Source organism: Schistocerca nitens, chromosome 5 (genome assembly GCF_023898315.1).
Source record: "Schistocerca nitens isolate TAMUIC-IGC-003100 chromosome 5, iqSchNite1.1, whole genome shotgun sequence".
Lineage (NCBI taxonomy): Eukaryota > Metazoa > Arthropoda > Insecta > Orthoptera > Acrididae > Schistocerca > Schistocerca nitens.
Window position 1 is genome coordinate 434,944,712 of NC_064618.1, and position 23,810 is coordinate 434,968,521.

General features: G+C 43.4%; 1 non-coding gene across 1 annotated transcript; it reads left to right on the forward strand.

The window, feature by feature from the left end:
• Positions 1-2,781: 2,781 nt before the first annotated feature.
• Trnas-cga (transfer RNA serine (anticodon CGA)) lies at positions 2,782-2,856 on the forward strand. Its single transcript has one exon. It is a non-coding gene; the product is annotated as a tRNA-Ser (tRNA).
• Positions 2,857-23,810: the final 20,954 nt, after the last annotated feature.

Genomic DNA, 23,810 nt, shown 5'->3' on the forward strand with positions numbered 1-23,810 from the left:
CAAAATTCTAGTCCTGACTTCATATATATCACTTCTTATCGAAAAATTTTAATAAAACTGTTATTCGTGGAAAAGTACACGCGTAGTCGGTGAGCGATAATACGCAAGATTTGCCTGTGAGTCACAGTGAAACAGTCATAGTGTTAATTGATAATTAATCGAAACCCTCAGCTGCCGACAGGTGTTGGTGATATACCTCAATGGGGACAGCTGAAAATGTATGCCCCGACCGGGACACGAACCCGGGATCTCCTGCTTACATGGCAGACGCTCTATCCGTCTGAGCGGTCGGGGCACACATTTTCAGCTGTCCCCATTGAGGTATATCAACAACACCTGTCGGCAGCTGAGGGTTTCGATTAATTATCATTTATTCTAGAGAAGCTGCACGGTCATCAGTGGTAGCTGTTCTTTCGAGAACAGTTACTATCTTCATATATAGTGTTAATTGTCAGCGAAATCAGTGTAATACACTTTCGCAATGTTCGGATATACAGTGTAAACGTTAATAAAGTAGAGGAACTGCAGGGACAGATTCCAGACTGGAAATTTAGGCAAAAAGGTCCTATGGACATGTACCCGGAAGTGCATCGTTGACACGATACCTGGCGCTGACGAACGAAAGTTCCTCTGACCACGTGCCTTGTTCCTTGTGAGTTGCAGACTGTGTGATTGAGGCAGCGTACTATAAGCAGTAGAATGGTCCGGTATTCATGTCGGGAACAAGCCGACATGGTGTTTGGTACGGCCAGGCAGATGGAAATGGTCGAGAGGCAGCACGGCTACACCAAAACAAGTACCCTCACAGACACCGACCACATACACAACATTTCAGGCCCTTTTTGGGCGTTTTGTTATGGGTTATTTCAGACAGACGAACCTGCTGGGAAGCGGCGGACTGTGCGTACACCAGATTTGGAAGCCCAGATTCTGCCTTTCGACCGTTTCCATCTGCTTGGACGTACACAAACACCATCTCCGCTTGTTCCCGACATGGATACCGGACTATTCTTCTGCTTACCGTACGCTGCCTCAGTCACACAGCCTGCAAAACACAAGGAACCCAGCCATGTTGTCGGAGGAACCTTCATTCTTCAGCGGCATCTACCGTACCAACGATGCATTACCGGACACATGTTCATAGGACATTTTTTCTTTATTTTCAGTCAGGAATCTGTCCCTGCTGTTTGTCGGTTTTATTAATGTTCACCCAATACGACATAAAAAAATAAAAGCATTTTTGTTAGTTTTCCGTAAGCAGATTGACTCCTATAAAAGCGACACACCAACAATGGTTTCAGTCAGTCTCTTGTATGTGTTCAACGAGATAGGAGCTCTGGCAATGTGGAATCTTGTGGACATGACACTTCTTGTGACCTATAAAATTTCTTGATATGCTCACAGACTTAGGAAAAGATTTCTACAGCAGATTTTGCAAACTCAGATTCTGATCTGCAGCGTGGTATTCAGTACAGTATTTCATGAATCACAACGAGGGAACACATCTTTAAATTATCTTCTCAGATTATCATAACTGCATCTACAGCACTGAACTGTAGATAGATTCGCGAGTGTCTACGTGCAACCGCTATCATTGGCCAAAATGTGAAATCAGCCCCATAGTGGGAGAGAATTTCTACTTTCTGTCCCACTCCAAGAGAGAAGGATGAGTTATTGGTTGATAAAAGCAGATTCTTTAAGAGAGATTGCCAGTATTTTTACGAATTTTTCATTGGATGGAAACCGGAAGGGGTCAACAGCGATTGGCTGGCGAGAATCTGGTGATGGCACAACCAGCAAGTTTTTGAGAAGGATAGCATATAGACACTTGGCGCTAGAGATGCAGAGAGGGAATACATCGGCATTGTCTATGCTTTCAGTAGACAATGCTTTATAGCTGATGATCGTTTTTAAACAATGTCTTTTTCTCAGAGCCGATCACAGATGCTGGGACCAAACTTTTAATTTTCAGTACCATTGCAGCCAATCTCTGCATCTGAGTTCTAGAACGAAGGTAAACATATGCAGCATTTATGCATAACGTTAGGAGCTGGACGAGGAGTCATTTGTTTTTGGAGTCCGAGTCTTGCTTCCTGAATTAATTCGCGCATTCAACTAATTGAACTCAACATTTGCTTACGCAAGGGGGATAGGGTTCGTACATTGACGGAATAATATCGCAGCACTAAAAAATAATTAATGTAGAGTAATAAAATTTCTGGAATACAGTTGTATAGGTAACATATTTAAGTGATTAACAATGCAAGATTACAGGTTGATGTAAGGGCGAGATAAGCCATTGCAAAAGTGAAATGCTGGTACATTAATAACCTCATGTAACAGCCAGAATGTTGAATGCAAGCATGCAAACGTGCATGCACTGTGTTGTTCTGCTGCCGGATGTCAGTTTGTGGGAAGGAGTTCCATGCCTGTTGTATTTGGTCGGTCAACACGGGGACGGTTAATACTGAAACTTCCTGGTAGATTAAAACTGTGTGCCCGACCGAGACTCGAACTCGGGACCTTTGCCTTTCGCGGGCAAGTGCTCTACCATCTGAGCTACCGAAGCACGACTCACACCCGCTACTCACAGCTTTCCTTCTGCCAGTGAAAATCTCATTCTGGAAACATCCCCCAGGCTGTGGCTAAGCCATGTCTCCGCAGTATCCTTTCTTTCAGGAGTGCTAGTTCTGCAAGGTTCGCAGGAGAGCTTCTGTAAAGTTTGGAAGGTAGGAGACGGATACTGGCAGAAGGAAAGCTGTGAGTACCGGGCGTGAATCGTGCTTCGGTAGCTCAGATGGTAGAGCACTTGCCCTCGAAAGGCAAAGGTCCCGAGTTCGAGTCTCGGTCGGGCACACAGTTTTAATCTGCCAGGAAGTTTCATATCAGCGCACACTCCGCTGCAGAGTGAAAATCTCATTACGGTTAATACTGTTTGTGGTTTACGCTGGAGTTGTCCGATGACGTCCCATATGTGCTCTACAGGAGATACAGCTGGTGATCGAGCAGGTCACGGCAATATGTCGACACTTTGTAGAGCATGGTGGGTTAGAATAGCAGTAAATGGGCGAGCGTTATCCTATTGGAATACACCCCCTTGGATGCTTTCATAAAAGGCGGCACAACAGGTCGAATCACCAGACTGACGTACAGATGTGCATTCAGGGTGTGTGGGATAAGCACGAGAGTGCTCCTGCTGTTAGACGAAATCGTACCACAGATCATAACTCTAGGTGTATGTCCAGTGAGTCTATCACGCAGACAGTTTGGTTGCAGGTCCTCAAATGCAGTCTTAATCGCATTTATTATTGTTATAGTACCGCCAACCGGTTTCAACCCAACGCAGGGGTCATCTTCTGGGCGTTTACACCACTGGTCGACTGCTGGTGGTTCACTCCTGTCTGCATAACGGCAGTTTCCTGGCACCGAAGCAGAACCAGCTTTCGTCAAAAAACAGAACAGACTTACATTGTACTGTCCAGTGAGCTCTCGCTTCACACCACTGAAGTCGAAAATGGCGGTGTTTTGGGGTCAATTGAATGGACGCTACAGGACGTCGGGCTCGGGGCTGCCTTCGAATTAACCGATTTGTAGCAGTTCCTTACGTCACTGCATTTAAAAACAGGTCCCGAAGGGCATGGCTACTACGTTCTTAAGGTGACACCAAAGCTTTATTGGTACCTCACCGGAAAATAAAGGTCTACATTGACTTCTAGTCACTTATTGTCAATGACTGCACCATTGTGAGTCAATGTTATAAGTGCTGCGACTATGCTCACTGGACAAAAACATGTAGAAACCAAGAGGCTATATGCTCCAAATGTGGCCAAACCGGCCACAGAAAGTCCGAACGCAAGGCCAGTTAACCCATAGCGAATATCCCATGTAGAAACAGGAGGTGACAATACAGTATAATAAGTCAAAAAGAGGAGAGTGCCAGACATACAGACAGTTATTAGACAGGCTCGTACGCAGTACTGATTATGGTAACAATAATATACGCGACACTACTACAAGAAAGCACAAATCTCCCTCCACCGGACCGGAAGCAGAAACTTGCGGCGTGCATCTCATGGCGCCGACATCTGGACTTACTGCCGGACAGCACGTACAGTAATGATCACATGCCCACACTGTTACATACAACAACGCTAGCGGGGAGCTACACATATGCAATGGAATATATAGACGACATTGTCTTAAATGGATCGACACATAAATAAGTAGCAAAACTAATAAAGAAACAAATGTTCTAGTGGTTTGGCTATCGGAGTTTGTTAATCCAAAGAACAGAGAAATTAGAGGACTGGTTACTAAACGATCCAGAACACTCAAATTCTGGGGAAAAACACACCTCCGTGTCAAGAACAGCCGCGGGAATAGACAATTCAAACATTAGATCCAACGCAAGGCAACACACAACTCACACAAGTATCGAAAACCAAACACGACTAGAAACCACAAGTAAGAAGGAAAGTAAATACGATACAACCAAGTCTGAGTGCTACATAAAGCCTGTGGTCCTTGTATCAGCTGGACTATTGAACGCAGACACACCAATACCAAGCACAGTGACCAAACCGCACATTACAGAATGCGTCAACAAAACCGGAGAGAAAGAGACGACAGACAAAGGAGACATAGACTTAAAAACATCCACTCCTGAAACACTACCGACCCCAAGATCACAACCAGAGACTGCGAGTACACAAAAGATAATACATTTTGAAAACGAAATTAGTAACGACGAAAATGAAGATGATGAAGATTACAGGTCCCATTGATAACTGTAACATACATAGTCAAAACACACCAACAGATGGAACCACCACAACAATAACTGATACTCCACCGGTAGAACAATCTACCACTCCACAATCCAACAATGTCACCAAAGAGCAAAGAAATAAACTCCCATCAACATTCAATTATCAATCTAACAACAACACACCAGCTCCCAATGTAACAGCTTGTTTCGTAACACCAGTAAAACCACACGAAAAGATTCTTATACAGACTGCACAAAGTATTTTAAGATCTTTGCGAGTGACAAGAGAGGTGATTAATGCATTTGACGTAATGACGATAGTGTAATACCGAGATACACAGCACGCGCCACAAACCGCCGACATCAGTACGTCACCAGACGCCACACCTATTTCCAAGGGTGCCGCCCAGAGGTCCAACGCACCCACCACCAACGGCGCCATTGCACAAACAACATTTCAGTCCCAGAGATGCCCTTACCCGGCAACAGCCCGATAGCGCTTAGCACCGCAAAAGCCGGGTCCACATCAGCCAACAATATCTTTAGGAATAGTGCCTTAGAACTTAATATTAAGCTAAGTAGGCTAGAAAGAAATCAAATTTTACAGGTAGCTCAAAGGATGCTGTTTAGGCGGCTGCATCCAAAGGGGGCAAAATTGGAAATTTGTGGTAAGTTCTATGGGACCAAACTGCTAAGGTCATCGGTTCCTAGGCTTAACTCTACTTAATCTAACTTAAACTAACTTACGCTAACGACAACACACACAGCCATGCCCAAGGAAGGACTCGAACCTCCGACGGGGGGCAGCAGCGCGAACCATGACAAGGCGCCTTCGACAGCAGGGCTATCCCGCGTGGCATCCAAAGGGTGACTTTGTCTGTTTCCCAACTATGGAACAAACAGACCGAATCACTCTTAAGATGGAAAGCATACCTACCGACTACGACCAGTTGTTAGACTTAATGATGCAAGTATGTATACGAAGAGAAGAACAGTTTAAGATAGACGATATTTATGCGGACCATGTCAGGGCACACGGACGGAAACACTTCGACTAAGCTCAAACTGATTGCAAATGCTACATACATGTTAAACAGGCATAGCATCACTAATGAACATTCTTCAGCTGAATGTAGTGAGCAGCAAGCAAGTTAGTGCTGAACTCCCCAAAATAGTTAAAGACGTAACCATAGATATTCTGTGACTACAGGAGCCATACACCAACTAAGGCAAGCTGACGTTCTCTCCGACAAAAATTATAACCATAACCGGTAGTCAGGACAATAAGACAGGAATTTTCATATTGAATAAACATATAAATATTGTCAAAATAACCGAATTATGTAATGAACACTTGGTAATAACTGAACTTTCATATCAAGGAGATATATGGATAATTGCTTCATTGTATGCCCAATACAGTCATTCCATAGCGCCTTACGCAAATTGCTTTTCGATCTGTAATGATTGTGTGTCGGTATCTTCCCTTCCGTGTTAACTACGTGTAGTCGCGTTTCCTGTGTGACGTCGTTCATTAGGCGTTCTCTATCGTCTATTGTGTCGGAGCATATGCGTACCATCTTGCCTTGTGCTTATTCGCAAGGTCCAGGAAAAGCTCTTGTGCAGGCATTCACAGGCGCACAAAGCTCTCCATGGCCTAAGCCAACACCAGTTCGGCTTCAGAGAGGGAAAGTCGATTGATGATGGAATCAGCCAAGCGTTACGAATTACCAACATAACCAGGGCTAAGTGTGCAATGGTAATTATAATCGACATTGCCGTTGCCTTTGATAATCACCGATGGCCCGCAACGTTTAAGAGACTCAAACAACTGGAGGTACCCAAAAAAAACTGTTAAACAGTCTACTAGACTACAGTAAGAACAGAGTGGTAGAATGGCAGATGGACGGCCGAAAAGTTATCAAACGTATTAGAAAAGGCTGTCCCCAAGGGTCGATCTATGGCTCTATCTTCTATTAGGACATCACTATTGAACCTTTCCTGCTACTACTGGACGGAACAATAACGACAAATGGAGCTGTCACATATGCATACGATCTTTTAGTCGTAGTGTCTACTAACGTCAGGTTCCAGCTATAAGAAAGAGCAAACAGAACAGTAAAACATTAACACAATAGTATCACAACAACAAACTCGAGATAGCCGACAGCAAAACAGCTTCCCTTTACTGAAAGGATCCCTTTAGAGAAACCTTAAGTGTTAAAATATCGGACACAAACATTAAACGAGCAGTCACTACTTAGGGTACACATAGATGTAAAGCAAAATTTCCATGAACACATGCACATTGTCACAAACAAAGCCGAAGAAATACTACACAAACTGCCAAGGTTAAATTCAGAACAGCTGAAACTCCCCCTCTCAGTTTCACGGTCATATCACTGTGCTCTCTTCGAGTCGGTGCTTAGCTTCGCCGCCAGCACATGGGCTCACAGGCTGAGCCTATCAACAAACCGGACCCTCGTCAGACGAGGACAAAGGAGCGGCGTACTTAGATTGTCGAGAGCTTTGGGCACCGCCTCAGTAGATTCACTCTGTATGGTGTTCGGAATCTACCCAACAGACATTACGATAAGATATAGAGCGGCTGTGTAGTGGCTTAAGGTGGGAAGGCACGACCAGGTTCAAAAGATCGCTGGAGTAGCAACTGACACGAAACACCAATTAAGAAATTGGAGAATGGATACCTTGCACGGTGAGTGGGCCACAAGGACCGCAGGCTACACCAGTTCTTTTCCGATGTAAAGGAGAGTCTGAAACTCAAACATATCGATCCCGGCTACAGTATGGTCCACTTCTTAAAAGGACATGGCCCTTATCCCAAGCACTGAAACCGCGTGAGTCTCAGGCAGACGCCAAGATGCCCGTGTGGGGAAGAAGGCTCTCCAGAACACATACGATTGTTCTGCGGACAATATACCAGCACCAGACACCCATTACACTTAAACCTCAACAATATTCAAGAGGTCATAAAAGCAATGCTCAGAGACGAAGACCAATGAACCATGTTAAACACGCTCACTGAGGATGTATCCAAAGCGACGTATAGAATGTCCGAGCCAGACAACGAGCCTATATGCAAAGACAGGAAGGAATCCACAGATCCACAGAGTGGGAAACAGCATTGATTCTGACATGGAATCAAGTGATCCCTGCAGGCCCTAAACGAAAACGAAGAAATACCCTAAATACACAACACCACAGCTAAAAAGAAACATTAATCTTAACAACTCTGTATCTAAGTAATGGAAGAAATACAGACAACATATTGTAAAGACAGTTGTTAGAGGTCAAGGTTTAGTTAATAGAAAATGTAGAGTAGATCTTAGTTTAAGATGAAGAGCAGCGATTGGCTTGATGAACAATTCCAAGAGACGCAACGTCATAAACACTTGGTGAAAGGACAGTCTTACACTATCGTCTTTTCTGTCTTCTGTTTTTATTCTTCCTAAAAATTTGGTTATGGTTTATAATTACATTTTCCAAAATTCTGTTAATTTAATAAATGTTTCTATCTGCTGCATACACAAACAACAAAAGATGATCAACAAGAAAAAATTAAACAAAAGAAAAACAAACAAAGAAAAGTAAATAAAAAGGATAAGGAAAACAAACAGAAAATAAATACAAAAGTCTGCCTTCACGTGGCAGACACGGGCAACAGAGCAATCATCTCAGTCCCTGCGACCCATCGCAGCGGCTAAAGGCTATAAGGCAAATAACGACCCACCATAAGCAAGCAGAAGGTGGACCATAAAGAAAAAAGGAGTAAGTGAAAAAAAAAATAAAAGTATGGGTGTGTTGCCAACTGCTGCTCAAATTTCTGCTGCAGACGCAGAACGATGCGCCGAATGTGATGGTCTTCCCTCTTGGTAGTGCCTCATTGCTGTGCAGATCCTGGTCTTCTTGCTGCCGTACATTCTCCTGGCCACCGCTGCCAGCAATCATGTATTGTGGCTCCATTCCTTACAAGTCTTTCTACAATATGTCAGAAGGAACATCCAGCTTCTCGTAGTTTTATCACATTACCTCGTTCAGATTCAGTGAGATTTTGATAAAGGCATCTTTGTCACCTTAGAGGCGTTCTTGACTAATATCAACTCACCACGTCCAGACTCAAACATAACTAATGCTCACGACCTTTTTTTTCCTTTATTGTATTTCGATTCCCCCTGAAGGGGGGGCTGGCTGGCAGCAGCTTATTACGCTGCTCTGCAGCCTACAGACTTTTTAAAACGTAAGAAAGAAGATAAGAAACAATAAAAGCAGCCGATAAAACGGTGACAAATTGTAAAACGGCGGAAAATTGTGGAAAGTTAAAACATAAAGCAAAGAGTTGGCAAAGCTAATAAAATACGCAGGAAGCAGACAGGGAACAAAGTAGACAGGCAATTAAAAAACATGGCGACAGTCTGGTTTCTGTTCGCAAGAGATATAAAAAATCACACCCAGCGACAGTATGATGCCCGTTCGCAGTACTTCGGAGAAGACACACAACACTGATCACTCACTGTAAACACTGTACTAAAATGGCGGCACAAAGATAACACACCATAGTCGTCGACAGATGGGGGGGGGGGAACTGGGCAGATGGGAGGGGGGTGGAAACAAGGAGGGAGGAAAGGAAAGACGAAACGGGGGGGGGGGGAACCAAAGGAGGGAGAGGACTCATAAGGGGGGGGGAGGGGCAGGGCAGACGCGAGAGGGAATGGAAAAAGGCAGAGGAGAGAAATGCAAAAGGACTCGGGGGAGAGAAGGGGGGGGGGCAGAGAGAGGGTAGGTGAAAAAAAAAGAAAAAGAGGATGGAAGGGGGGGAGAGAGAGCCCAGGAAGAGGACGGAGGAAAGGAGGGGGGGTGAGGATCATAGTTGATAGGAGTGATAAATGGAGGGAGAGAGGGCATCATCCGGGAGGGGGAGTTGATGGAAGCCACCTTGGGAAAGGAAATACGTTAGCAACGTGTATTTAAAGCAAACCTGACTTGCATCCTCATAGCGGCGCTGCTAGCGCCACTCTTACGCGGCTGGCGCGAATTTCGTGTAGAGGTCATCTTTCAGTTGTAGAAACATGCCTACAAACTTCTGTTTATATCGCAGAATTCTTTCTTGGTCTGCAGCTTTTTTCCGTCAGTATATATAGTTTTCAGGGGCTTTCCTTTGATCTGTTAACCAATGCAGCAATCAGTAACTGCTTGTGTGGACATAGCTAATGGTACGTCATTATTACCATTTCCTTTCCATTTTCTTCCACTTATGACAAGATGTTATCGTATATGTTTAATTATCCATTTGAACCATTGTGCACTTAATAACCACTTGTATATCTGTTCAATGATGGGAGTCAAGGCCACGCATTTTAGCAATAAACAGAATTTTATTGTGACATTTTGATTCATATCGTAGATAGATTAAAGCTTACTAATTATGTCTGTGTGAGGTATGGTGCTCATATTTCGTGCATGAATGAGCCACCTCCCTATTCAGACGTCTAATATAATTATCTGTTGTGCAGCTTCTTTTTAATAATTCGCTTGGTCTTGTGGGGCGCTATCTGTTCATAGTGTAGGTCACCGGGTTGAGATCTTGACAGCCTCAACCGTAACCTCACAGCAGCAGCTACCTGCCGCCCCGGAGCTGAGGTGCCGGAGGCGGCGGCGGGGCAGATCACGGCGCAGCCGCAGTCGTTGAGCGCGGCGCGACGCGGCGTCGCAGACTGCCTGATTGGGGACGCTGCGCACTCAGCAGGGCGGCGGGGCTCAAAGTCCGCCACAAAGGCGCAATTAGCAGCGCCGCAATCAAACGCTCCTCCCCTGCTAGGCTCGCCACCTGCAGCACACCTCGTCCACCACCACCTGTCCGACCAGCCAACCCGAGCTATCACCTCGATGGGGTCTCTCTGCCAGAACGACTTCTTCCGGTCTGATATTTAGAGCGAAATTTCTGACGAAAATAACACCTCCATCGCAAACATATGTACAGCGTGACAATTACTGAACATGTGAAATAAAATCGTCTTAACTTCTGAGCAGTTTGCGTTAGGACGTTCAAACTGCACTATTGGCCGCGAGGCACGATGGGAATTAGTATGCGCACGTGTCGTTTGGTTTAGAGATTAAGCCCACTTTCATTTGGATGGGATCATCAAATAGCAAAATTTTCGGATTTGGAAGACTGAGAATCTGCATTTCGCGATCGAGAAGACTCTCTACTGTCAACAGGTGACTGTATGGTGTGCAGTGTCCAGTGACGGAATAATCGGTGCGATATTCCTTCCTGGCACGGTGACTACCGAACGGTACATAAAGGTTTTGGAAGACGATTTCATCCCCATTATCCAAAGTGTCCCTGATTCCTACAGTTCCCCACAGTCGTTTAATGAACAAAGTAAAAGCATATGGACTATCAGACCAATTGTGTGATTGGATTGAAGACTTCCTAGATAACAGAACGCAGCATGTCATTCTCAATGGAGAGAAGTCTTCCGAAGTAAGAGTGATTTCAGGTGCGCCGAAGGGGAGTGGCGTAGGACCGTTGCTATTCACAATATATATAAATACCCTTGCGGATAACATCTGAAGTTCACTGAGGCTTTTTGCGGATGATGCTGTAGTATATCGAGAGGTTGTAACAATGGAAAATTGTAGTGAAATGCAGGAGGATCTGCAGCGAATTGACGTATGGAGGAGGGAATGGCAATTGAATCTCAATGTAGACAAGTGTAATGTGCTGTGAATACATAGAAAGAAAGATCCTTTATCATTTAGCTACAATACAGCAGGTCAGCAACTGGAAGCAGTTAATGACATAAATTATCTGGGAGTAGGCATTAGGAGTGATTTAAAATGGAATGACCATATAAAATTAATCGTCGGTAAAGCAGATGCCTGACCGAGATTCATTGGAACAATCCTAAGGAAATGCAGTCCGAAAGCAAGGGAAGTAGGTTACAGTACACTTGTTCGCTCACTGCTTGAATACTGCTCACAGAAATAGAGACAAAGAGACAGATAGAGACAGAGATAGAGAAGATCCAACGGAGAACAGCACGCTTCGTTACAGGATCATCTAGTAATCGCGAAAGCGTTACGGAGATGATAGATAAACTCCAGTGGAAGACTCTGCAAGAGAGACGCTCAGTAGCTCGGTACGGACTTTTGTTGAAGTTTCGAGAACATACCTTCACCGAGGAGTCAAGCAGTATATTGCTTCCTCCTACGTATATCTCGCGAAGAGACCACGAGAATAAAATCAGAGAGATTAGAGCCCACGCAGAGGCATACCGACAATCTTTCTTTCCACGATCAATACGAGACTGGAATAGAAGGGAGAACCGATAGAGGTACTCAAGGTACCCTCCGCCACATACCGTCAGGTGGCTTGCGGAGTATGGATGTAGATGTGGTTCGTGCAACACGGAGCTTGAAGCAGGAGAGTGTTTGATGGCCTGGAGGAACACTTCCGGGACCGCATTCTGACTCTGGGGAACCCAGAGGCCACTGGCAAGGGCCTCGAACGGCCACCATATTCTCTGGATCTCAACACATTCGACTCCTTTTTGTGGGGCTGTATTAAAGACAAGGTGTACAGCAGTAACCCCAAAACCATCGGTGAGCTGGAAACAGCAATTCAGGAGGTCATCGACAGCATCGATGTTCCGACACTTCAGCAGGTCATGCAGAATTTCGCTATTCGTCTGTGCCACATCATCGCCAATGATGGCAGGCACGTCGAACATGTCATAAGCTAAATCTGAACATCAGTAGTGACATTTACATATTGAATAAAGTGTGTGCACGCCATAGTTTATGACTAATTTACGTTTTTTTCTTATAGTTCAATAACTGCCACCCTGTACATGCCCTGGTGAAGAGCGCGTATTAATCCTGTTTGTAAAATACGTGAAAGAGCTGATGCTTGTAACTGCCGACCTAAATCGATGTCCGAATGTCAAATCAAATACCTTTCACCCTTCTAATTTCCAAACTGTTATTTTATTGAGCTATCAGTTTCGGCGATATATTACACCATCTTCAGGTACCCTGACCGACATGTAGGAAGATTCCATCCTCGATTCCCGTCAAAATAGCGGCCATCATTCAAAGACTGGTATCTGTAGATTCGACTCAGTCGACAGATGATGTTTGAAGTGATCGCTGTACCAAGCGGAAATCTACATATAGCGTCTCTGAATGGTGGCCACTGCTTTGACCGGAACAGAGGTTGGAATCTTCTTACACGTCGGTCAGGGTTCCTGAAGATGGCGTAATATATCCCCGAAACTGGTAGCCCAGTAAAATAACAGATTGGAAATTAGACGGCTGAAAGGTGTTTGACACGACGTTCTGTACTGATTAAACGTGTCCCGTAACTATCTCTGAAAAGATGGACATACAGGGACTAAATCAATAACGTCCGTTTCAGGATACAACAACTTTTTCATAAGGTGTAACATTGTGATGGTTTGTTTATGACATTGTAATCTTGTCAGAGACAGCAAGAGGCTTGAGAGAATAGTGCAACTGTAAATCGTAGATTATCGATCCTGTCGGAGTCGGCGCTTCGATGAAGATTCCTGCGAGCACCACGAGCGGTGCTTTCAACATCGTCAACGATAGGAAGACCTGACCAATGAAGAACCTCCAGAGCGCCGACGAATGAAGACCGCTAGGACGGTGTTATAAGCGACGAGCACCTAGACACCTTCTTCAAGTTCGAGATTAGTTCCGTGTTACTACTTGGTGCGGAACGAAACCGAACTGTTGATAGCTAGCTCTACCGGGAAGCATTCAGTGTACATTAGACGCAGGTCCAAGTCTTGCCTCTGCTTACGGCTAGCCACGGCTGCCATAAGTTGTCAACAGTGTAGTGGTTCTCCAGAAACAGGGTGAGTGAAATATATTCATATAAACTGCACATGTCACAACTAATCTTTTGCTTGCCTCTCCAGGGTCCTACGGCGACGGACCCCTTTGGCCACCTTCCACCTATTTATCATTAGCAAAGAGTAACAGTATTTAGCTCCTCGGAACAAACGGTTACCGACTAGCATCATAACATAATGTCTTGAAAAGAGATTATAAGTTCAACATCATTAGAAGTAAGATAAAGGAAGTGGAACGCAGTCGAATTAAATCAGGTGATACTGATAAAATTAGATTTGGAAACGAGACACTAAAATCGTTCGGTGAGTTTTGCTATATGGGAAGCTGAGGATGGTCGTAGTAGTGAGGATATGATATGCAGACTACGAGTAGCAATAAAACCATTTTTGAAGAAGAGAATTTTTTTAACATCGAATGTAAATGGAAGTTTATGCACACATATATGCGGGACGTCCCATTTATCTTGACCACCCTAAATAACTGTTTGTCCAGATGCAAATTACAGAATGTTTCAAGCAAATGTTCTTTAGCCGTCAGGGTGACATCAATCATCATGATTGCCTTAGTTGTAGCTTTGTTTTTTACAAAGATATGAACAGCGGTATGACTTTTTTAAATGGCACCCCGTATTTTTTATTGGGTATTTCATTTCCTCTCCTAAAGACCTATTCAAAATTGTATCACAGTGTGCCATTCGCTGAAACACATTGTTATTAATTACATAACAAAAATGGCTCTGAGAACTTTGGGACTTAATATCTATGGTCATCAGTCCCCTAGAACTTAGAACTACTTAAACCTAACTAACCTAAGGACATCACACAACACCCAGTCATCACGAGGCAGAGAAAATCCCTGACCCCGCCGGGAATCGAACCCGGGACCCGGGCGCGTGAAGTGAGAACGCTACCGCACGACCACGAGCTGCGTACAATTACATAACACAACACTGACGTCGACGCCCCTAGCGCTTAGTGCAGGTACTGGGGGTAATGGAACACATACACGTGCTGACGTTGACAGAGGACAAATGTAAACATAAATAGAATGCACACCAGTTATTCCGTCTACCATCGTCAGTTGAAGAGTTGTGTGAGTAGAATGTACACTAACGAAGAGAAGGTAGAAATGCTACTCACCTATGTGGAATGTAAGTTAGCAGAACAGTAATTGCAATACTGTTTTCTTATGTACGGGTACATTTAGGACAGTCCTTTTAAATACTGTTGTGTACAGAAGGCATACAGTAAAGGCTGTCCTTCCTACAAACTGCATCGACATAACGTTTCTTTTGTTGTTGTTGTTGAAGGTAGGTAAAGTGCTACCCAGGCAGCGGAACTGTACAGAGAGCGATATCCTGACAAGAGCCCACCTTCCCGACGGATGTTTTCTCGTCTTGTTGCGACGCTTCAGGAAACGGGAAGTTTCAACCCACGACAACGCAATCGTCGTAGCACTCGCACAGACGAAGCTACCGAGGTTACTGTTCTCGCTTCCGTTGCTGTGAATCCACAAGTGAGCACACGACAGCTTGAACACGAGATTGGCATTTCTAAAACTAGTGTACACCGTATTCTTACACGTCACCGGTTTCATCCTTACCATGTACACCTACATCAAGAATTGCATGGGAATGATCTTCAGAATCGTGTACAATTCTGTCAATGGGCACAGCAGCAAATCCTCGCCAACCCGAACTTCTTCTCCAATGTTTTATTTACCGATGAATGTTCCTTCCCAAAGAAAGGACAGGTAAATATAAGGAACATGCGTTATTGGTCCAGCGACAACTCACAAGGGCTTAGACAGGTGGAACATCAGCGTCAGTGGAGAGTTAACGCCTGATGTGGGATGCTTGGTACTACAATTATTGGCCCTTATTTCATCAATGATAGTCTAAACGGCACAGTGTATGCCAACTTCCTCAGACGAATTCTTCCTCCTCCCTCCTCATCTGGATGAAGTGCCGCTAAGAACCAGAATGCTTATGTGGTATCAACACGATATATGTCCAGCACGTAATACCTTGCGTGCACGTCGTGTTCTGAACCGTAGGTGCCTGCCAGATGGATTGGTCGAGGTGGAACAGTTACTTGGCCTTCTAGGTCTCCTGATTTGAATCCTCTGGACTTTTTTCTTTGGGGATGCATTAAAGACGTTGTCTATCGCGATATTCCAACAACTCCAGAGGACATGCAGGAACATACCGTGCTTGCTTGTAATTCTCTTAAGCAGGTAACACTGGAAGCAGTAAATAATTATTTTATTCAACGAGTGAACCACTGTAACGGTGTCCAGTGTCACCACTTCGAAAACCTTTGAATGTTTTACTCCTGGGAAATGGTACAGGAGAGTCAAAGTTAATTTTCTGTTATGTTTTTATTTGGTTTTCATTTGTTTTCTGACAACTCCAGCAAGTGGACGAGTTTATGATCCCGGGCTCAAAGTCAGTGTTGTGTTATGTAATTATTAACATTGTGTTTCAGCGAATGGTGCACAGTGATACATTTTTGAATGGGTCTTTAGGAGAAAAAATTATTACCGAATAAAAAATTCAGGGTGCCATTTAAAAAAGTCATACCGCTGTTCATATCTTTGTAAAAAACAAAGCTACAACGAAGGCAATCACGCTGATTGATGTCACCCTGACAGATAAAGAACATTTGCTTGAAACATTTTGTAATTTGCATCTGGACAAACAGTTATTCAGGGTGGTCAAGATAAATGGGACACCCTGTATATCCGTGGTGTCTGCCCTGACGTCGATTTGCTGTATGATTTTGAACATATGCTGTGTTCGAACATTATGAACTACGTCGAAGAAAACGATATATTGACGCACGTAGTCAGCATGGATTTAGAAAATGTTTGTGTGCAACACAACTAGTTGTTTATTATCATGAAGTACTGAGTGCTATATACAGGGATTTTCTAATTGGCTCCACATTTCTATACTTCCGTCTTTTTTTCATTTTTTCCTTACTCTCCGCTGTTCTGTCTGTGTGTTCTGTTATGTCGTACATGTCAGTCAGAACGTCATAACAGACACCATACACATATATGTGTGTGTATCTTCATGTCTATAAGCGCGATGGCTGTTACCGTTATTATTATGCAGATGCACATTATGTCCGAACTCCTGTGGGAATCAGGGTGAGCTGCTAGCAGGAGGAGAATGGAGAGGGCTGCTACTTGCACACGACAGGATGGGAATTTGGGTTGGCTGGGAAGCGTGCTATGATAGCCAAGGAGGTCAAGGCGACAGCTCGCTTCAAGCGTGCAACCCGAATTTGAATACCGGTCCGGCACAAATTTTTAACCTATTGTCTGTGGATTAATTTCAAAGCCCCGAATGCGGCTGCTGTAGCTGGATTCTCTTAATTCATAAACTGAAGAGTCAGGAAGTCTTTTCTGAAGGTATTTCTCTGCAGTCTTGTATGGAAGTGAAACGAGAACGATAAGTTGTTAAGATAAGAAGAGAGTAGAGGCTTCTGAAATGTGGTGTGACTAAGGATTGCTGAATATTACTTGGGATTATTTTCTAACTTATGAAGAAGTATTGAATCGAATTCGAGGAAAAAGAAATTTGTGACACGACTAGAAGAAGGCATCAGCTAATAAAACACATTTGAAGCATCAAGGAATTGTCTGTTTGCTAAGGGAGGAAAGTATGTGTGTGTGTGTGTGTGTGTGTGTGTGTGTGTGTGTGTGTGAGAGAGAGAGGGTGGGGGTAAAAACTGTAGAGGGAGACCAAGGTTCGAAAACAGTAAACAGGATCAAACGGCAGAACTTACTGCAGAGACGAAGGCGCTTGGACAGGTTGGACTAGTGAGGAGAACTGCATCACACCAGTGTTTGGACTGAAGACCAAGAAGATTTTCTCAAAGATTCTTTGATGGATCGTGACAAACAACTAGTGCAAAACACACCTCGCCATATTCAAACAAATAGGCTTACTGCAAAAATCTGTAGTCACCCTCTTAAAAATGCCCATTGGATGCTTTGAAACGATGTAAATGGCATAGAACTGGTATCAGACAATCATACGACCTCCCACTGCTGAGGTAAGTTATAGTTGTGAAGTGGTGTATACACGAAACTTCTTGGCAGATTAAAACTGTGTACCGCACTGACAGTCAAAGTCGGGACTTCCGCGTTCCGCGGGCAGGTGATCTACCGACTGACGTTTCACAGTAGAGCTCCTGTGAAGGTTGGAAGGTGGGAGATGAAGTACTGGCGGTAGTAAAACTGTGAGGACGGGTCGTGGGTCGCGCTAGGGTAGGTCAGTCGGCAGAGCCGAGTCTCGGTCCGACACACAGTTTTATTCTTTCAGGAAGTTTCATATCAGCGCACAATCCGCTACAGAGTGAAAATTTCGGTATGGTGTATACCTGGCGCGTTGAGACGGGACATAGAGACGTGGCAGAATGGCAGAAAGAAGGAGCTATCGGTTTGGATGTGCCCACGACCATAACGCGAATGAAGTTGTTCGATTTGTTGCTGTATCAACGCGATACAGCGTGTCGGCAAGGAATAGTTGAAACGTCCCCTTAGAAAAATTAATTAAGACTGTGCTTAAACTGACACACAGTATTTTTAGCGCAACGCAATCTGACTTTCAAAAATACCTACAAAAGAATGGCCCTGACTAACATTAACCTATACGTTTCACAAATCACTTACCTCACAAAAATCTTCGTTACTCGAAATCTTCGTTACTCGAACTACTGCAATACAGCGAGCGCCACTACTGCCAGCTAAATAAAAGATTCAAACTACGGAAGGCACTAACTACTGATAGGCATAGTTAGCAAATGAAAGATTTTAATAGAGAACAAACAATGTATTTACCTTAATAGTGTTGAAAAATCATAATATACATAGGAGTTCATGACATCCAGTCTTACAAATTTCAAAACTCCGCCATTTCTCTCCCCACATCCACCACTGCTGGCGGCTCACCTCCAACTGCGCAACGCTACGCGCTGTTAACAGCCAACTGCCCAACACTACAATAGCAAATATTACAACAATGCTAACCAGCCACAGACTGCACACAGCACAGCCAGCGACTCTCATACAGAGCGCTGCGTGGCGTTACCAATAAGAAAACCTAAACAGCCTACTTACATAGTATACTACTGGCAGCCGTGTAAGATGGCATACGAACAGGGACAGGAACAGAATGTCACGGCTTATCGATGAAATTCGATTTCCTAACGCACACGAATTGCTGCTGGTAGTGAATGCACGCCCCTATCACCTAATTTTCGTACGAACATCCCAAAATGAAGAGCGTGCAATGGACATTTTGAATCGGATACCAAGTTGCCCGCATCGCCAAGGGACATTGCAGGTTTTCAGTGGTCCAGACAACACAGAAACTGAGCAGTAGCTAAAGGAGGCACGTAATGTGGCCAGACGAGTCGCGCTGTGTAATGTAAATCAGTGGCAGCACGAGATCAGTACATTCACTGCACGATAGTTATGGTAATGTTGCCAACGGCAGTGCCACTAAAGCTGAGTTACTGTATACAGTTTTCCGAAATTGCTCCACCTAAGAAGACAAAGAGAATATTCCAGAATTCTAATCAAAAACTGCTGCCAAGATGAGTAGTTAACAAGTAGTTTTTTCAGGCGTAGTGAAGCAACTCAAATCACATAATTAAGTCGTCTTCCGGCCCGGGTTGTGTACCACTCAGATTCCTTTCCGAGTATGCTGATATAATAGCTCAGTACTTAGCAATCATACGCAACCGCTCGCTCGATGAAAGATCCGTACCTAAAGAATGGAAAGTTACGAGGATCACATCATTAAACAAGAAGGGAAATCGGAGTAATCTGCCGAATTATAGAACAATATCACTGAAGTCGATTTGATGTAAGATTTTGAATATTTACTGTGTTCGAACATTATAAATTACCTCGAGAAACAAAAAGTCTATTGGCACGTAGTCAGCAAGGCTTCAGAAAACATTTTTCGTATGGAACACAAAAGTCTTTACGCTCACGAAGTAATGAATGATATTGACAGAGAATCTCAAATTGGTTCCATATTTCTAGACTTCCAGATGGCTTTTGACACCGTTCCTCACAGGCGACTTCTAACCAAATTGCGTGGCTGCAGAGTACCCTCTGATTTGTGTGACTGGTTTGACTGGATTTGTAATATCCTGTCGGAGAGACCAGAGTACGTAGTAACTGATGGAAAGTCATCGAGGAAACCAGAAGTGATATTTGTCGTTCCCTAAGGAAGTTTTATTAGACCCTGTGCTGTCCCTACCCTATATAAACGATTCAGGAGACAATCTGAGCACCCCTCTTAGATGGTTTGCAGGTGATGCTATTGTTTTGGTCATTAGATGATCAAAACCAATTGCAAAATCGTTTAGACAAGATATCTACATGGTGCGAAAATTGGCGATTGCCTCTAAATAATAAAAAGTGTAAAGTCAACCAGTTCAATACTAAAAGGAATCCGGTAAATTTCGGTTACACGGTAAATTACAAATCTAAATCCTGTGAGTTGAAATAAAAACATAGGGATTACAGCTACGAGCAGCTTAAATTGAAACGATCACGTAGATAATGTTGTGGGGAAGGCTAACCAAAGATTGCGATTTATTGGCAGAACACTAGGAAGATCGAAAAAATCCAATAGAGAGACCGCCTACACTAAACTTGCCCCTTCTCCGCTAGAGTACTGCTATGTGTTTGGGATCCTTACCAAACAGGACTGACATCGAGAAAGTTCAAAGAAGGCAGTTTGTTTCGTATTATCGCGAAACAGGGAAAAATACGGTAACCGAGTTCGGGTGGCAGTCATTAAAACAAAGGCGTTTTTCGTTGCGGTGAGATCCTTTCACGAAATTTCAAGCACCAAGTTTCTCATTGGAAAGCGAAAATATTTTGTTGACATAGGGAGAAATGATCATCGTCAGAAAATAAGATATATAAGAGCTCTCACGGAAAGATTTAACTTTTTCCGGTACGAGAGTGGAACGTTAGTGAAACAGTTTAACAGAGGTATGGTGAACCCTCTGCAAGGCACTTAAGTGTGAACTGCAGGGCAGTCATGTAGATTTAGTTATAGATTTTGTCCCTTTGCAGAAGAAAAAAAGGAGTCGAGTATACCGAACGCCCAGTATGATGTTTAACCAACAGTGCGCAGATGATGGCGGAGTTGGTTCTGTGATGTTTTGAGGATATTTATCGTACCGTGGCTTGGGCCCATCCATTCGGGCTCCCATGGAAATGTACCAGGATTTCTTTTCAACATTCCCGGTAACAAAGTATACCCATTTCTTCTACTACCTGTACACACTCCCATCTTCCAAGATGACAACAAACGTGTTCGCAGTACTGCACACGTACATATTGGTTTCAAGAACACTCAGGCATGTTACTGAACCAGGACAAACCCTTTACACCATCCGATCTTAATTCCATAGAAAATGTGTAAAACTATTTTAAACTGCGGGTGAACCGGAGAATCCAGTATCCCCGAAATTTGCTGGCTTTGCTGCATCTGATTATCAGTGAGTAGTTTGAGCTGGACGTGCCGTACCTTAAGCTATTGTGGACTCTCTTTCTCGCCGAACTGAGGCCGCAATAAGGCCAGAGGCGGTACTGGAGTGATATTTCTAATTTTTTATCCGGTTTGTTTCGAAGATACCCGTGTACGGCTAGACTCCATCTGTACCGCATGGTCAACTGATAACCAAGACACACACGTGCACAGTATCTTCACAAATATATAAGTGATTAACAGAACCTAGAACGTTGTACTGGACGGCGAAAACCGGAACTAACACCGGTTGTGGTTCAAGGAAGAGTATTATGAGCCGTAATATACCAAATACGCCGTTTGGTCGATGTAAATCTTTTTAGAATTTTGATACGAGGCATGTTAACCTAGAACAGAGCAGTCAACCTTGAACTAAAACATTAAATTTTCTGTCTTGATAGTTGTGACTGTCCCGATTTCTAATGATCTATTTACTATTTACGCTGTCAAAAAATGTCCAAATGACTTTCCTAGCCTGTTTTATTTTGGCCACACAAACGACCTCTCACGTGCAGTTAGCTATCTCTCAGATTGGTCGCTGACGGTGATACTATTTACAGCAGTGTGAAGGTAATAGCAATGCAGCGCAGTTAGACTTGGTCAGAATTTTCATTTGGTGTAATGAATTACAGTTGTCTTTAAATGTGAGTAAATGCAAGATGATTCTCACACTAGTCCTCCTCCGTACCTCCCTAGCCAGCGTGTTTGGCTGCTATGCTGAGGTCCCGCATTCGATTCCAGGTACTGCCAGGGAGTTTCCGTTCGTGGGAGGACTGGTATGAGGTGCACTTCGACCTGTTTCACTGCTGACATGATTTCCCAGAATTTTTTAGAAGGTGATATATTCTAGAATAGTATCCTACTTTAGCAACAATAATATCCTCAGTAAATCAGAGTTTGAGTTTCAAAAGACTTCCTCTACAGAACGCCATTTACATGTTCGCTCACCAAATTTTACAAAAATTAAATGATAAAATAGCACCGGTTTGTGTTTTTTGCGACCTATCTAAGGCATTTCATTTGGTGAATCACAGTATTCTCCTATATAAACACAAGTTTTGTAAGATTTATGGTGCGGCCAACCAATGGATAATGTCATATCTAACCAAAAGAACGCAGAAAGTTGTATTTAGTAATTCAGCCAATGTAGTTCATGGACGTAATTCTGACTAAGAAGAAATAACGTATGTGATTTCCTAGGGCTCAATCTTATGTCCACTATTGTTCATAATATATGTAAACGGTCTTCCATTTAATACACAACAAGCATAATTAGTTCTTTTTGCAGATGACACTAGTAATAATCGAAGCATGTATACAGCAGCAGAAGAAATGAATGGTCTTAAAAGGGTCATTGATTGGTTTTCTGCGAATGGTCTCATCCTCAGTTTTAAAAAGACACAATATATTCAGTTCTGCAGATCTAGGGCTACTACACCAATGATAAGTGTCACACATCGTGAGGAAAATAAGAAATACCGTGAATTTGAACTGGAAAGCAGATTTTGGAATGCCTAAAATAACTTAATTCAGCCAAATTTGCACGTAGAATCTTCGAAAATCTTGGGGACAGACAAATATGTAAGTTGACATATTTTGCATATTTTCATTCAATAACGTCACGTAGAACAATTTTCTGGGGTAACTCATCCTTGACAAAGAAAGTCTTCATTGCTCAAAATCGTGCTGTAATAAGAATATGTGGTGCTCTCCCACGATCATCTTCTAGACGTCTGTTCAAGGAGTTTGCGACTGTGACTACTGCTTCACACTATATTTATTCCCTCATGAACTTTTTTGTAAATAATCCACTACGATTGAAATAAACAACTATGTACATAATTACAATGCTATAAGGAAAATGACAGTCATTACTCCAAATTAAGGTTGTCTTCAGCAAATAAAGGGGTGCACAATGTTGCAACAAAGCTTTTGGATCACTTAACCAGTGATATAAAATATCTGACACACAATGAAGTAAAATCTGAAAACAAACTGAAAACGTTTTTCGTTGACAATTCCTTCCATTGCATAGAATAATTTCTGGTACACTAATGTGTAAAAGGTAGTGGGTAGGAATAAAAAAAAAACTTTAAAATGTTCAGCACATAACCATATTTACAAATTAATTTGCAATGCGAACATCAAATGACTCCTTCCTCATCACCACGACATATCACGCAGAATGATCCATGGAACATGAATCTAACGCAGTCTCGTGAGGCCAAAAGAGGAGCAACTTGAAAGAAGTAGCGGGCCCAAATCCAAGAAAGCCGACAGCAACCAAGAGCGGTTTGCTGATCCCACACCCTTCCAAACCCCACCACCCAATGACGCTGCTGGCAGAGGGTGACACGGCGGACGGTCGGTACCGACTGGCACCTCATCGCCAGGAGCGTAAGTCTGCTGCTCACAATAATAACGTCAAAGAACGGGACAGTATCAGGGTACAAGATTAGAGGTAAACTTGTGAAGCCCATCACCTCATTTAAATATTTGGGGTTAATACTAACAATAAAAAGGAATGTGAAATTGGACAGACAGGTAATGTTTGTAGTAGGTAGGCGAAATGAA